The sequence below is a fragment of the Felis catus genome, chromosome B3 (assembly GCF_018350175.1).
Source record: "Felis catus isolate Fca126 chromosome B3, F.catus_Fca126_mat1.0, whole genome shotgun sequence".
Classification (NCBI taxonomy): Eukaryota; Metazoa; Chordata; class Mammalia; order Carnivora; family Felidae; genus Felis; species Felis catus.
The window spans coordinates 92,025,378-92,038,278 of record NC_058373.1 but is presented as its reverse complement, the minus strand read 5'-3'; the positions used below and the strand labels follow the sequence as shown (position 1 = coordinate 92,038,278).

The window sequence follows — 12,901 nt, the reverse complement described above, 5'->3', positions numbered from 1 at the left end:
GTGTGTGTGTGTGTGTGTGTGTGTGTGTGTGTATTTTCCAATATAAAGAGCAATACAAATCCCTGAGACAAGTTGTAAACTAAGTCATCCATAGTTTATCTATGTATCTATCTAGTTATTTAATCTATAGTTAGTTTTAACATTCACTATGCATAATTGAGGGACTTTTCCTTTCTTCCTTTTTCTCTCTTTATTTATCAGTAAATATAAAGAGAAATAGGTGTGTATACTTGTATGTTAATGTTTATGATGAACAATTAAGGTGTGAACATCATGTTATGTTTATAAATAGAGCACCGGGAATGTAGTTCAATTAAACGCATACACACACAATAAATTGAAGGACTTTTCCATGTTATCTTGATATTTATAAATACAAAATTATGTTAATAGTTTTATTGTACTTCACCATAAAGAGGGACAATTATTTAACTACTTAAAAATTAAGTTGTTTCAAATGATTAAATATTGTAAATAATGCCCTGATGACATACTTTTATAAACAACTTTGAGCACCTCTCTGCTTACTTCATGGCATATAATTATAGATGCATTTGACATTGTATCATGTATTTATAATTATTTACCACTTCAGAACTAATGCACTGTAACAAATAATTTTATGATTTGTTATTCATGAAATGGGTAAGTATATTCCATGCATTGTTCTAGAAGTTAACATATAACAATGAAAAAAAGGTAAAGAAAAAGGAAACGTTCATCTTCTTCATGGATCTTATATTCCACAGAGGGAGGTAGATTAAAAAAAAATATATATATATATATATATATATAGTATATTAGATGTCCAGTTTTCTATGAATAAAAATAAAGCAGAAAAGAAATGATAGTGTTGGAAGAGGACAATTTACCACTGAGAAGTTAATATTTGAATAAAGGCATAAAGAATATAAGAAAATATATCACACAGTTACCTGGGAAAAGGTAGTTTCAGCAACAGGGAACAACAAGTGCCAAGGCTCTGGAACAGCAATGAAATAGAGTGTGGAAGCCAGTGTGGGGAGAATGGGAAGTGATGGGAGAGTGTCAAAAATAACTTCAGTGAGTTATCTGGGATTGCAGATCATGTAGGGCCTGGAAGGCTTTTAAAACTTGTATTTTATTTTGAGTAATACTAGAAACCTTGGAGGCTTTTGAGCAGAGTGATGAGATTTGATTTACTTTTTTAACAGAATATCACTGGCAGTTGACATGAAAAATCAACAGAAAAAGAGTAGTACCCAGTGATTCATCACTTATATATAAATGAACCAATGCTACACTACATGTTGATTAACTTGAATTTAAATAAATTAATTTAAAAATTAAGAACAAAGAAACAGAGAGGGAGGTGTAAGTTGTTAGAGATGTTCTATTTCTTCAGATGCTTATTCAGTATGTAGGTGATCATTATACTACACAATTAAAAGATTTAAAATAGAAAAAAATAAAAATAGAAATACTCTGTGACCCAGCAATTGCATTCAGTATTTACCCCAAAAATACAAAAATACAGATTTGAAGAGGTACATGCACCCTAAAGTTTATAGTAGCATTATAAACAACAGCAAAACTATGGAGAGACCCCAAATGTCCATCGACTGATAAACACATAACAAAGATGTGGTATACATATACAAAAGAATATTACTGAGCCATCAAAAAGAATGAAATCTTGTCATTTGCAACAATGTGGATGGAGGTAGGATGTATTATGCCAAGCAAAATAAGTCCATCAGAGAAAGACAAATACCATAAGATTTCACTCATACGTGGAATTTAAGAAACAAAACAAATGAACATATGGGTAGGGGGAAGAGAAGAGAGGGAAATATACCACTAGAGGGTTTTAAGGATAGAGAGCAAACTGAGGGTTGATAGAGGGAGGTGGATAGGAGATGGGCTAAATGAGTGATGGGTATTAAGGAGGGCACTTGCTGTGATAAGCACTGGGTGTTGTATGAAAGTGATGAATCACTGAATTCTACTCTTGAAGCCAGTATTACATTGTATGTTAACTAAAATTTAAATTAAAAAAAAACTTTGGTGATACTCTTGGTCTAAAAATAAATTTATCCATTCAAACAATAAATTAGATAAGAAAGAAAGAAAGAAAGAAAGAAAGAAAGAAAGAAAGAAAGAAAGAAAGAAAGAAAGAAAGAGAAAGAAAGAAAATCAAGAGAAGAGGACCACAAGTTGCATCAGGCTCTAAGAGGCATTTGCTATATCCCAAGTGAGAGAGGACTTTAATTGGAGGTAGTGGAAGTAGAGACAATAAGAGGAGGTAAGATTCTAGTTCTATTTTGAATGTGGAGCAAATAAAATATTGTTGAAGCATTGGAGGTCAGATAGGAAAGAAGGTAAGTGTTCCAGATGCCTCTAAAACTCAGCCCGAGGAATCAAAAGAATAGAGCAATTATGAATTAACATAATGAAATGTTGGAAGATGCAGACATGGAGATGAGTTTAGAACAAAGGTTTGAAAATGGTGAATTTGAGATGGATGGAGGGGTTCAGTAGTTGTTCAAATAGGAGTCTAACATTCTTGGATGAGGTCAGGGGAGGAAGTGTGAATTTTCGATTCACAGTGGATAGATGGGTTTTAGCGCCATGAGGTTGGATGAGATAATCAAGAGATTAAATGACATAGAAACGTGAAAAGGTTCAAGATTGGAAATCTGGAGGTATCAGCAATAAGTCTGGGGAGATGAGGAGAAATAAAGGTAAGTAAACAAAGGGAGTCAGTAAAGATGGAAGAAAATTCTAGGAAATCAGAGAATCCTAAAAGCCTCATAAAGTGCCTGGGCAGAGGGTGGTGAGAGTGAACAGAGCCTTCAAATCCTACCCATAGATCTAGCTGAGATTTGAAATATAATAAATGCAAATAATTCAACAATCATTTGACTAAAATTTGCATCAAGCATTCATGAAAATGAGCCCTGGGTGTTGTATGTTCAGTGATAAATCATCAAGTTCTACTCCTGAAACCAATAACATATAGTGTAATATTAACTAACTGGAATTTAAATAAAAACTTGAAACTAAAAATAAATAATAAAGTAAAATAAAAGTAAAGGAAGAATACATTTGCCAGTGTAGCATTACTTTAAAAGTGTAAGATTTATAAATAATGTTTTTACATGCAAAACACAAAGAAAGTGTAAGTTATTTTTAAGTTATAGATAAAAGATCAGTATCTCTTATTTTATTAAATAAAATATTAAAGCAAAACATACATACATAATGTAAGACTCCACACAGTTCTGTTAGTAGATCAGTGCACCCATACTTCAGTTGTGGTTGTTTGTGGCTAATGGCTGCACTTCTGCTATGATGGATTGCTCACAGTGGACACGGCTGACTGCAGTTGCCTTCCACACCCTGCCCTGACCCAAGATTGATTGGCATTAAGGTACAAAGAACCAAAACCCTTGTTTCCTTTTTCAGTGAAGGATAGCGCACCTGGCTGATTCACACTCTCCCACCATTTCCTAATTTCCAAACTCTACAGTGTGTGTGTGTGTGTGTGTGTGTGTGTGTGTGTGTGTGTGTAATGGTAATAGCTAATAGTGAAAAACCAAGACCCAGACAGGTGCATATTATGGGACCATTTATATAAAATACAGAATGTAAACATTTTCTTTTCTGTAAATAAAGAATATCTCTAGAGGTATACACAGGGATAAAATGTAACCTACCTCTATTTGAGGTGTTGAGGGAAAGAAATGAAAGGAAGAAAATTTATTTTCTCTTAAATGCTGTACCATGTACATACATAGTTATTGTTTCTTTTTTAAACTGACAGCTTCTTTTCTGTAGCTGCTTCCTGTTTGTGTAGAAGAGTAGCCATTGTTATGTATCAGAGATAATGTCATAAAAATTAAATTGTGATCTCCCTTGCTGTGGGACAAATCAAGGAAGTTGGGGAAGGAGCAGTGCTATGTACAAGTGGGTCTCCTGATGCGTTGGAAGGCATCACAGGTTCAGATCAGAGTTCGGTGATGTCTGGCGTGGGTGCAGCTGTCCAGCTGCATAGTAGATGCCCAAACTCCATCTCTTTGATGAATCTGGGACATTGAAGCCTATCTACTCAGAAAAACAAGCTTTATATCCATATTTAATTTTCTTCATGGCATTTAGGTAGTCAGGGAAGAGCTGTGAGTTGAGCAAACGGCTGACTGATGAATTATACATATTCACTGAATTACGGTATTTTTATTGAACAGTTCATATGGCGCTTATATAAGGTCAAAAGCAACTTGCAAATAAGGCAAATATATAAAAAAGTATTTTTTGAGGGGGAGGGAAGCAAGATACATCAGATGAACAGGAAAATATTAAATTAAGGTATTTTTTAAAATCATGAGATGGAATACAAGCAAAATTAGATTTAAACAAACTATATTGAAAATGAAGATTGTGCAAGTGATTTAGTGAGTATCTGTTAAGATTTCCAAGATATTTACTGAAACTCAAATTTAGCCATCTTGGAAACCCAACAAACTCTGTGTGTGTGTGTGTGTGTGTGTGTGTGTGTGTGTGTGTGTGTATAATGTTAAAATATATGTATATATTTATTAACATATATAAAATATATATGCTTATATATAAATAAAAATCATTTTGCTTTGTTCTTTTATTTTAAAAGTACTGTCCAAGCCCTGTTGTCCACTGTACCATTGAGTAACAAAGGCTGTGATGAATAGATATGAAAAATGTCACCAGGATAGGGATTTGGAAAATAATTTTTAGACATGTGAGATTAAACACTATGAAAATATAGTGCTTAACCTTAAATATCCTCGAGAGAAATGATTAGGTTTGGACACTTCCTGTAATAAATATCATAGTATGTATCTATTCCTAATAATTTTATAGCACGGTGGCTCTGAATATATAAATGCCCTCCATCTCAAATATTTTGTTAAAACACTTTTTAGCTTTTTAACATTCATCTACATAGCTTTAATTTACCAGTACATTTTACATGCCAAATATGTGTCTGGCTCTCTGCTAAGGCATACAAATGTGTAAAATGTTTTTAACAAAAGAGCTTCATAATCTAGAGGAGAAATGAGACACACTAATACAAAAAAGCATTACGAAGTCATTACTCTTGGTAAAGCATCATTTTGTATTATGTTACTTGGAGATGTTAAAGACATAACAGGGAGCCCTGGTTACTGGTATTTATAGAGAATGTTAATATTAATATCATTTCAAGGAAGAGAGTTTTAAGAAATGGTTTCTTGCCTGGTTAGCTAAAAAATTCACACAGTATAAAATGTAAATGTGTTTTGAAACCACTGTTTTTGCATCATGATTTGATAGCATTTTTAAAATATATTCCATGCTATTATAAACGGAGAAAAAAGTTTCATATAGGAGGAGAACAAAAACTGTAGGCACCATCATCAACAGAAATGAAGAGAACTAAAAGCCACAAAGCACAAATTAGGTGGCATTGTTGCCAAAACAGAAGAGATAAAGCAAGACAAATGGCTGTGGAAGCAAAGAGAGGATTTCTGCAGTAGGATCTCTAGAAGTGAGTTACATATCCTGTGTTTTCAACAAATGTGGGCACTGTGAGAGATTTTTTTTAATGCTCTTTTGACCTAAGATGCAACAGAAATGGACCCAAATGGAAAATACACTAGGCAGGCCATATTTACTTGTAGGACAAATTTGTTCCTGCAGTTGGAAGGAAAAAGAAAGACTGAATTTTGAACAGCTCCACAGCTACGTAACTCAGGTAACTGCTCAGGGATGGGGGGAACGAATGCTAAGTGTACTCAGTAGGCTTACATAAACAGAACTATTGGTTTAAGGAAAATTCTTGTGTTCTGGGCTTGGAAAATAGCCAACCCTCCTCTTCTCACCTTCCCACATCACTCACCCACTCAGTCACTCCTCACACACACACACACACACACACACACACACACACACACACACCTACCTTAAACATACACATCCGCTTCTGTCTTACCAATAGCTAGTCCTGGAAAAATGCTCATGTATTTCAAAAAAAGATAAATAATCTAACAAGAATCCAGAATAAGTACTGTATTTTATACCAGAAAGAATAAGGAAGGAAGGAGGAGAGAGGGAGGGAGAGAAGGAAGGACAGAAGGAAGAAAGGGAGTGAGGGAGGGTTGAATAGGCAGGTAGAAACAGAAAAAAAAAACACTCTCTAGAAGAGAATATGAAGCAGAAAAATATTATTAAGAAAAGCCTGACTAAAGACATTACTAAAAATCTTAACTCTCAAGAGCAATAACATATTACCCTCTATGGCAGTAAAGTACAAAGTAGAAATATATGACAAGGAAGAAATATTGAGGTAACAGAAGGAGGTATATAAGCTGACAAACAGTGGGAAAAATTAAAAATCATAGAAAATTTTGGAAAATGCACAAAGCTGTTGTGATGCATCTGTAATTACTGGAAATGAAGCCTGGAGAGAACAAAAATGAAAAAAAAACAAAATAATATGGGCAAAAAGCATTAAGATAATTAATGAGATAATTATAGAAATAAGAGAATAAGATTTTGTTTATATACAATTAACCTAATAAAGGTAAATAATAAAAAATCAGTTATTAAAAATATAATCCATATAATATGCCATCTTCAGATGGAAAAGATGTATCATGTTCCAGGAAAAACTAATAAAATATATTCAACATCAAAATATATGTTAATAAGTTAATGAACTTCAAAGATTGAAAAAAAATTCAATTAAAACTTTTAGAGATATTCTAGGATTCAGAACTTAGAGGTTTCAAAAACTCAGATCTTTTTAAGAATATTTTGGAGCTTTCCATAAGCACTATTAGAGCCTACCTCCAAACTGATTTGGGCTGATAATCATTAAGAAATAAGCATGAAAGCATCTTGTTTTCTGTTTTACCCCAACACGATTAGTTTTTAATTGAACAATCAGTAAACATTTTCTGAAGCAATGGATCAATAGTTTGGTTAATTCATTTACTTTACAATGAATCGATTATTTTAATTCTCTTGTCTGGTAATTGTCAAAGTATATGTACCTGCCCTTGATCTATAACACAGAATTCCTGTAATTCAGTGAATTGTTGGATAATACTACCTTGAACCCTAGTGTCCCATCTGATTAAAACATCATTTTAAATAAATATCATAGGGATTTTACCTAAAGATATACATTAAATACTTTTACATTTATAATTTTACATTTAATTTTTAATTTGGTAAAATAATTTAATTACCTCATATATGCACAGAATTTGGTCCCCTTGTAGTGCTTACGGAAGTTTCTTTTGATATTGATGCCATGTCTTTATTTTATTTTTTTTTAATTTTTTTTCACCGTTTTTTATTTATTTTTGGGACAGAGAGAGACAGAGCATGAACGGGGGAGGGGCAGAGAGAGAGGGAGACACAGAATCGGAAACAGGCTCCAGGCTCCGAGCCATCAGCCCAGAGCCTGACGCGGGGCTCGAACTCACAGACCGCGAGATCATGACCTGGCTGAAGTCGGACGCTTAACCGACTGCGCCACCCAGGCACCCCAAGGCCATATCTTTAAAGATGTTCTAAGAAAGAGCCCTATGTTTGATATTAAAGTCATAATGTTCATTGCTTAGGGGAGAACAACAGAAATACTCATAGGTCTTATGTTAGAGGGAAAAACTATTCTCTTTTTACATTTATATTTTTAAGTGCAAAAGAAAATAAATAAAGTTTTAAAGATATTTGGGTACTGACAGTCTCCAAAAGCAGGTGGAATTTGAGCTAAGTCTTGAGGATTAAATACATAACTCAACAAATGCACCTCCAAGGTATTATTATGTATAACATCTATTAGAGAGGAGTAGTTTCTTCTAATAGGTTGTCTAATTTGATCAGCAACTGAGATTTCTGGACATTAACATCCATGAGCTTGAACTCCCATGCTGCAATGCCTAAAAGACCCTTTGTAACACTTCCAAAAAAGCAATCTCACCTTCTGTTATCAATGCTATTTGTCAAAGGTAAACCTTTGTCCAGGCTTCCATTTTCATTGACATACACAAGAGACAACCGTCAAAATGTGTAGTGTGTGATCTCTGCATCTAGTTATGTTGAACATAGGTCATAAACTTAATCTATTTTCATTTTATTTACAGTTTTTTTCTCATTCTCTGTGTGTATGTATGTCTCGCTCATCTTTCTCTCTCCTTCCCTTTCTCTCCCGCTGAATCTAATATTGTCAAAAACTATATATATATATATATATATATATATATATATATATATATATATATATATATCGATTGTATTTGAGTTCTGGTGATTTGAGAATTAACCAACTTTATATAGCTAAATGTCCATCACAATAACTTAATGTAATGGGGTTTTGCAGGGTGTTGAGATTTCTGCTGAGTAGATCAGCCTCTCACCAGGCAAGCACTAACGGTGTGCTAAGGCTTGCAAGTCTTGAAAAATAATGGAGGTTGTTAAAGAATAGTGCCCCAAGGGCTGAGAGGTAAGGACACCAACTGACAGGTATATTAGAACAATATTGCTTGAGCCTTTATAGGCTTCTTAACTATACAGTACCTTACACCTCGTCCAAATATTTTTAAATTCTTGATTGTATGATTACCCAATAACCAAGTGGACGTAGTGGCAGAATTCATACATATGTATTAATCATTTCATACTTATGTTTTAATGAAAAAAAAAGTCCCAAGGAACTGAATAATGCTATGGCTGTAGAAATGTAGAAACACAAACTGGAAAGGTCTGAACAGAGTCAATGCTGACACTGCCTGCGTTTTAATCTTTCACAAATAGAAAAATAACAAATTTGAAGACTAGACAAACTATTTTAATAACTCTTTGAGTTATAAACTGATACAACTTTAAATCCATAAACTTGAGACTCCTTTAATATGCTAGTAAAACAAGGGTGACAAGTGATTGCATCTCACTCTGAGATTGGTACTTTATTAAGGGATGTGACTGTTAAATTGGGGAGTGTAGGTTGAAAACATCAACGCAAACATGAAAGAATCCTCTTAAAAGGTATAAAAGAAGAAAAGGGATAAAGGAAGAAAGAAAAAAGGAGAGAGCATTTACATTGGGATTTATAGACTACAAGTGAAATGGAAAAAAGGTTAATTTTAGGCTAAGATTATAACATAAGCAATGAGAGACTAAAAACTAACAGTGATTTAAGAATTGTAAGTAAAACATGGTAATGAAGTATAAAAGTTGCAGAAGAAAAAGTGCAGGCTAAATTGGAGTACATTATGAAAGTCTGTCCCAGCTATGTAAAATTACTTGGTTGTATTTGCTGCAGAAAATGAAATAACGTTAAGTGGAGCTAAATAGGTCAAATATTTTATTTATTATTTATTTTCATGAGTGTCAATAGTGTGCTAGTTAATTGAATATATTATTAATGAAACCTTCTAAAAAATTTCCATGTTTTGGGGCACCTGGGTGGCTCAGCTGGTTAAGTGTCTGACTTCAGCTCAGGTCCTGATCTCACAGTTGATGAGTTTGAGCCCCTCATCGGGCTCTGTGCTGACAGCTCAGAGCCTGGAGCCTGCTTCGGATTCTGTGTCTCCCTCTCTCTCTGCCCCTACCCTGCTAGTTCTCTGTCTCTCTCTCTCAAAAATAAAAATAAAGATTAAAAAAAATTTCCATGTTTTTATAGTCATTAAATTTTGTTAAATATAGTGATTTTAATATCTATCAAAACCCTCCTATCTTCCTTTCCTTATATACCCACTACCATTTCTATTCTTTCAACTAGTTTCTCTGCTTCCACTCTCTCTTTTACACAGTATTTTTTTAATTGAAGTATAATTAGAATACAATGCTATATTATTTTCAAGTACAACATACTGGTTCAACAATCTATACATTACTCAAGGCCCACCATGATACGTGTACTGACCATTTGTCACCATGTAACATCATTATAGTTTTGACTGTATTCTCTGTGCTGTACTCTATCTCTGATTTATTTTTAACTGGAAGTTTGTACTTCTTAATTCCCTTTATTTCACTCATCCTCCCACATACCTTTCTGCCTCCATTTTTTTTAATGTTTATTTATTGATTTTGGGAGAGAGAGAGATAGCAAGCAGGGGAGGGGCAGACAGAGAAGGAGAGAGAGGGAGTCCCAACCAGCTTCTGCACTGTCAGCACAGAGCCTGACATGGGCTCAAAACTCCTAAACCGTGAGATCATGACCTGAGCCAAAATCCAGTCTGACACTTAACTGTCTGAGCCACCCAGGTACCCCTGCATTCTTGATCCTTTCAAATTTATTCTCCCAAATTCAGTTATAAAAACCTTTCTAAACTAAACTGTTTGATCTGATCTTAAAAAAAAATAACTTCATTAGCCTTCCTTTACTCCCACATAAAGAAGTACTAGTCTTGGGGAGCCTGGATGGCTCAGTCAGTCAAGATTCTGACTTCAGCTCAGGCTCAGGTCAGACAGGTTCATGATTTCAAGCCCCAGGTCGGGCTCTGTGTGAGCTCAGAGTCTAGAGCCTGCTTCGGATTCTTTGTGTCCCTTTCTCTCTGCCCCACCTCCCCCCACACTCTTTCTCTCTCTCAAAAATAAATAAATGTTAAAAAATTTTTAAAACAGCACTGGTTTTAAAGTGTAAATTACAAGGCTCATTACAATCTCAATAATCAACTGCATCTGGTACCTCATTCTACAGCGCTACTCAAGGTCTAAGCTCCAACTCACCACTACTCACTCACTACTGCTAATTGATCTTTCATTTTCCTGAGTATTCTTTTTTCCCCCTCCTGGGATAAATCACATACTCTGCCATATTCAAGCATCATAAAAATTTTTTTCACCTTCTTTATATACATGAGGAAACTAAAGAAGACAGAATTTAATAACTTACCAGATCATAAGGCCAAGTGAGGATCAGGATCTGAACCTGAAGAATGTAGCTTCAGCCCTCCTACCAAGACTATGAAAGGAGGTTTCCAGGATATTTTCAGAGGTGGTGTCCCACCTAAATAAGTCTAATACGAAAATATGCCACCTGCAGTGGAAAAAACAGGAATAATACACTTATAAAATTCAACTCTATCCAAAGCATTGTTTGTATTTGCCACTTAACTTTATATCTATCTATCTATATATAGTTACATTTACATATATCTATATCTATACCTATATCTATCTATATCTATATATACACATATCCTTTTTTTAATGTGGGAAATTGCTCTCAGCTCCCACACTAGTTTGGTTTCAATGTGCTTGAAATCCTGTGTTCTTTATGTCACTAAGTTTCATTCTTTCTGCAAATTGTGTCTTTGTGCTAACAGTTTCAACCCATAACTCATAAAAGGCTTTCAAGTGATGGTGATGGAATTGTTGCACAAAAATAAAGAGTGTCATGCCGGTATTAAAATGCAAGGTTTATAATGGTTTGGACCACTTTCAAGAAAATGCTCAAAGTAACACACAACAGTTGTCACCTGGTAATATGAGATTAGTGAATGTGCTTTGCTGTTTTGGAGGGATCATAAACAGTCATTGAAGTCTGAAGGGTTGATTAAAAATTTCATGGAGATTAGCATGGCTCAAGACTTTCCTTGAGGTGCCTGGGTGGCTCAGTCAGTTAAGCGTCCAACTCTTGATTTTGGCTTAGGTCATGATCTCACGGTTTGTGAGATGGAGCCGGCCTCTGGGTCTGCGCTGAGTGTGGAGCCTGCGTGGCCTTCTCTTTCTCCCTCTCTCGGCCTTCCCCTGATCATACATGTGCTCTCTCTCCCTCTTTCTCTCTCTCTCTTAAAATAAATAAACTTAGAAAAACTTGCTTTGATTTCAGGGGATATCAAGAGCAATGAAAAGAGATTTTTACATAAAATGTAGTATTTCAATACCAGAAAATTAAAAGAAAAAAACACTCTTTGAAAGGCTTAGCCTATTGTTTGTTTTCAGAAAGAAAACCTTAATTACTTTAATGTATTTTTGATTGTCAACAATGAAGTAGCAGATCACAGAAACACCTCAAAAACTAAAAGCTGATCCAGCCAGGCATGTAAGAAACTTGTAAACCATCACTCTGTCCTACCAAGTAAAAAGCTGAAAAAATCCTAAAGAATCAACAACTCATCTTCAATCTGTAAGAGAAGTGAGGTTACAGGGTAAAATGCTACCCCCAAATTGGAGGGGCTGGTGGGAGAATACAGAAAATCACAACTTACCTGAGCAGAAATCCAGAAGCTAAAGCCTCCATGGGAACAAGTGTCAGAGTAAAGAAACCTGAACTACAACTGGCAAATTTCTGGATTCTCCGTGTGGACAACTCTGAGAATTAAAATCTCTGGGATGGGGGCGGCAAGTTTTGGCGAGGTATGAGAGCACACATTTGTGAGATTTACCTCCTGCAGTTTCACCAGGTTCTCGCAGTGAATAGTGGGGAACAATTCCCTCATGCTTCCAGCAGGAAGGGAAAGGAACCATTTTGAAATTTGCTAGAGCAAGCTGTTATTCTTAACAAGGTATGCCCTGGGGAGAAAAGTATTTAACTAGAACCTGACCTACTGGGATTTTATCAGAACCTAACCAAGGAAAGAGAACGAGCCAATTCCAGGTGACTCTAGACTTCCACAAATAGGGAGGGAAATACCCAGATGCAGCCCACTGTAGCCATCTATCCCACCAATGGGGGATGAGGCACTGGGAAGCACACGTGATGTTCACAACCCAGAAGCACAGGTTCACTAAAGAGAGCTAATCAAATAGCTACAGAAGGCTTCCCCTCCCCAACACCTTACCACCACATTGGTAAAGGTTTATTTACAGCTGTTCAATTTACTTTCTGGCTTATTTCACTTTGCATAATTATCTTCAGGTTCATCTATGTTGCAACGAATGGCAG

The 12,901-nt window shown here is 35.1% G+C and overlaps 1 long non-coding RNA gene across 1 annotated transcript in view; it reads right to left on the bottom strand.

Moving 5' to 3' along the window:
• The window catches only part of LOC123386341, a 32,254-nt gene extending 19,780 nt beyond the window's left edge, over window positions 1-12,474 (bottom strand). Inside the window, exons 1-2 of the long non-coding RNA XR_006600124.1 lie at window positions 12,225-12,474; window positions 10,907-11,050 (exon numbers count right to left, since the gene is read on the bottom strand). This is a non-coding gene — a long non-coding RNA (uncharacterized LOC123386341). The remainder of the gene's footprint in view (window positions 1-10,906; window positions 11,051-12,224) is intronic.
• Between the last annotated feature and the right edge of the window lie 427 nt (window positions 12,475-12,901).